The sequence below is a fragment of the Triticum aestivum genome, chromosome 5D (genome assembly GCF_018294505.1).
Source record: "Triticum aestivum cultivar Chinese Spring chromosome 5D, IWGSC CS RefSeq v2.1, whole genome shotgun sequence".
NCBI classification, from domain to species: domain Eukaryota; kingdom Viridiplantae; phylum Streptophyta; class Magnoliopsida; order Poales; family Poaceae; genus Triticum; species Triticum aestivum.
Window position 1 is genome coordinate 63,527,149 of NC_057808.1, and position 4,191 is coordinate 63,531,339.

Below are 4,191 nucleotides of genomic sequence, written 5' to 3' on the forward strand. Positions count from 1 at the left end.
TGAAATTCCATTTATGATGGGACGCTTTTAACTTGGCAGAGTCATATTGGTTGCATCTTTCATGTGGTGTCTAGCTTGCATTGCTTCTTATTTGCTGGAATGGTTTCTGCTTAGTTTACACAAACAGTTGTGAACATGCCATGCCGTCCTGTTTTTCGTACATATTCCATCCTGGTATCATGTGTTTGCCTTACATCAAAGTAGTGATTGTCAGTATCATGCATGAATGAGTTCTGAAGAGAGAATTTTATTGCTTTTTCTTGTCGGTTTTACTTGACAATTCAAAATCAATAAAGCGGAAGGAAGTTAGCAAGGCAGGGGATAAAGTGTTGGAAATATGCCCTAGAGGCAATAATAAAATGGTTATTATTATATTTCCTTGTTCATGATAATTGTCTATTGTTCATGCTATAATTGTGTTATCCGGAAATCGTAATACATGTGTGAATATATAGACCACAACATGTCCCTAGTGAGCCTCTAGTTGACTAGCTCATTGATCAACAGATAGTCATGGTTTCCTGACTATGGACATTGGATGTCATTGATAACGGGATCACATCATTAGGAGAATGATGTGATGGACAAGACCCAATCCTAAGCATAGCGCAAAGATCGTGTAGTTCGTTTGCTAGAGCTTTTCCAATGTCAAGTATCTTTTCCTTAGACCATGAGATCGTGTAACTCCCGGATGCCGTAGGAGTGCTTTGGGTGTACCAAATGTCACAACGTAACTGGGTGACTATAAAGGTACACTACAGGTATCTCTGAAAGTGTCTGTTGGGTTGACACGGATCGAGACTGGGATTTGTCACTCCGTATGACGGAGAGGTATCTTTGGGCCCACTCGGTAATGCATCATCATAATGAGCTCAATGTGACCAGGTGTTTGGTCATGGGATCATGCATTACGGTACGAGTAAAGTGACTTGCCGGTAACGAGATTGAACAAGGTATTGGGATACCGACGATCGAATCTCGGGCAAGTAACGTACCGATTGACAAAGGGAATTGTATACGGGATTGATTGAATCCTCGACATCGTGGTTCATCCGATGAGATCATCGTGGAACATGTGGGAGCCCACATGGGTATCCAGATCCCGCTGTTGGCTATTGACCGGAGAGTCGGCTCGGTCATGTCTGCATGTCTCCCGAACCCATAGGGTCTACACACTTAAGGTTCGGTGACGCTAGGGTTGTAGAGATAATAGTATGCGGAAACCCGAAAGTTGTTCGGAGTCCCGGATGAGATCCCGGACGTCACGAGGAGTTCCGGAATGGTCCGGAGGTGAAGAATTATATATAGGAAGTCCAGTTTCGGCCACCGGGAAAGTTTCGGGGGTCACCGGTATTGTACCGGGACCACCGGAAGGGTCCCGGGGGTCCACCGGGTGGGGCCACCTATCCCGGAGGGCCCCATGGGCTGAAGTGGGAGGGGAACCAGCCCCTGGTGGGCTGGTGCGCCCCCCCTTGGGCCTCCCCTGCGCCTAGGGTTGGAAACCCTAGGGGTGGGGGCGCCCCCCACTTGGCTTGGGGGGGAAGCCACCCCTTGGCCGCCGCCCCCTTGGAGATCAGATCTCCCAGGGCCGCCCCCCCCCCCGAGGAGGCCTATATATAGGAGAAGGGAGGGAGGGCAGCCGCACCACAGCCCCTGGCGCCTCCCTCTCCCTCCCGTGACACCTCTCCCTCTCGCTGAGCTTGGCGAAGCCCTGCCGAGATCCCCGCTACTTCCACCACCATGCCGTCGTGCTGCTGGATCTCCATCAACCTCTCCTTCCCCCTTGCTGGATCAAGAAGCAGGAGACGTCACTGCTCCGTACGTGTGTTGAACGCGGAGGTGCCGTCCGTTCGCCTCTCGGTCATCGGTGATTTGGGTCACGACGAGTACGACTCCATCAACCCCGTTCACTTGAACGCTTCCGCTCGCGATCTACAAGGGTATGTAGATGCACTCCTCTCTCTCGTTGCTAGATGACTCCAGAGATTGATCATGGTGATGCGTAGAAAATTTTAAATTTCTGCTACGATCCCCGACAGTGGCATCATGAGCTAGGTCTATGCGTAGTTTCTATGCACGAGTAGAACACAAACTTGTTGTGGGCGTAGATGTTGTCAATTTTCTTGCCACTACTAGTCTTGTCTTGTTTCGGCGGCATCGTGGGATGACGCGGCCCGGACCGACCATACACGTACGCTTACGTGAGACAGGTTCCACCGACTGACATGCACTAGTTGCATAAGGTGGCTAGCGGGTGTCTGTCTCTCCCACTTTAGTCGGAACGGATTCGATGAAAAGGGTCCTTATGAAGGGTAAATAGAAATTGGCATATCACGTTGTGGTTTTATGTAGGTAAGAAACGTTCTTGCTAGAAACCTATAGAAGCCACGTAAAAAACATGCAACAACAATTAGAGGACGTCTAACTTGTTTTTGCAGCATATGCCTTGTGATGTGATATGGCCAAAAGATGTGATGAATGAAATATATGTGATGTATCAGATTGATCATGTTCTTGTAATAGGAATCACAACTTGCATGTCGATGAGTATGACAACCGGCAGGAGCCATAGGAGTTGTCTTTATTTTTTGTATGACCTGCGTGTCATTGAATAACGCCATGTAAATTACTTTACTTTATTGCTAAACACGTTAGCCATAGAAGTAGAAGTAATCGTTGGCGTGACAACTTCATGAAGACACAATGATGGAGATCATGGTGTCATGCCGGTGACGAAGATGATCATGGCGCCCCGAAGATGGAGATCAAAAGGAGCAAAATGATATTGGCCATATCATGTCACTATTTGATTGCATGTGATGTTTATCATGTTTTACATCTTATTTGCTTAGAACGACAGTAGCTTAAATAAGATGATCCCTCGCAATAATTTCAAGAAAGTGTTCCCCCTAACTATGCACCGTTGCGAAGGTTCGTTGTTTCGAAGCACCATGTGATGATCGGGTGTGATAGATTCTAACGTTCGAATACAACGGGTGTAAGCCAGATTTACACACGCAATACACTTAGGTTGACTTGACGAGCCTAGCATGCACAGACATGGCCTCGGAACACGGAAGACCGAAAGTTCGAGCATGAGTCGTATAGAAGATACGATCAACATGAAGATGTTCACCGATGTTGACTAGTCCGTCTCACGTGATGATCGGACACGGCCTGGTTGACTCGGATCATGTTTCACTTAGATGACTGGAGGGATGTCTATCTGAGTGGGAGTTCATTGAATAATTTGATTAGATGAACTTAATTTATCATGAACTTAGTCTAAAAATCTTTACAATATGTCTTGTAGATCAAATGGCCCACGTAGCCCTCAACTTCAACGCGTTCCTAGAGAAAACCAAGCTGAAAGATGATGGCAGCAACTATACGGACTGGGTCCGGAACCTGAGGATCATCCTCATAGCTGCCAAGAAAGATTATGTCCTAGAAGCACCGCTAGGTGAAGCACCCATCCTAGAGAACCAAGACGTTATGAACGCTTGGCAGTCACGTGCTGATGATTACTCCCTCATTCAGTGCGGCATGCTTTACAGCTTAGAACCGGGGCTCCAAAAGCGTTTTGAGCAACACGGAGCATATGAGATGTTCGAAGAGCTGAAAATGGTTTTCCAAGCTCATGCCCGGGTCAAGAGATATGAAGTCTCCGACAAGTTCTTCAGTTGTAAGATGGAGGAAAACAGTTCTGTCAGTGAGCACATACTCAAAATGTCTGGGTTGCACAACCGCTTGACTCAGGTGGGAGTTAATCTCCCGGATGACGCGGTCATTGACAGAATCCTTCAGTCGCTTCCACCAAGCTACAAGAGCTTTGTGATGAACTTCAATATGCAGGGGATGGAAAAGACCATTCCTGAGGTATATTCAATGCTGAAATCAGCGGAGGTGGAGATCAGAAAGGAACATCAAGTGTTCATGGTGAATAAAACCACTAAGTTCAAGAAAGGCAAGGGTAATAAGAACTTCAAGAAGGACGGCAAGGGAGTTGCCGCGCCCGGTAAGCAAGTTGTCGGGAAGAAGCCAAAGAATGGACTCAAGCCTGAGACTGAGTGCTTTTATTGCAAGGGAAGTGCTCACTGGAAGCGGAACTGCCCCAAATACTTAGCGGACAAGAAGGCCGGCAACACCAAAGGTATATGTGATATACATGTAATTGATGTGTACCTTACC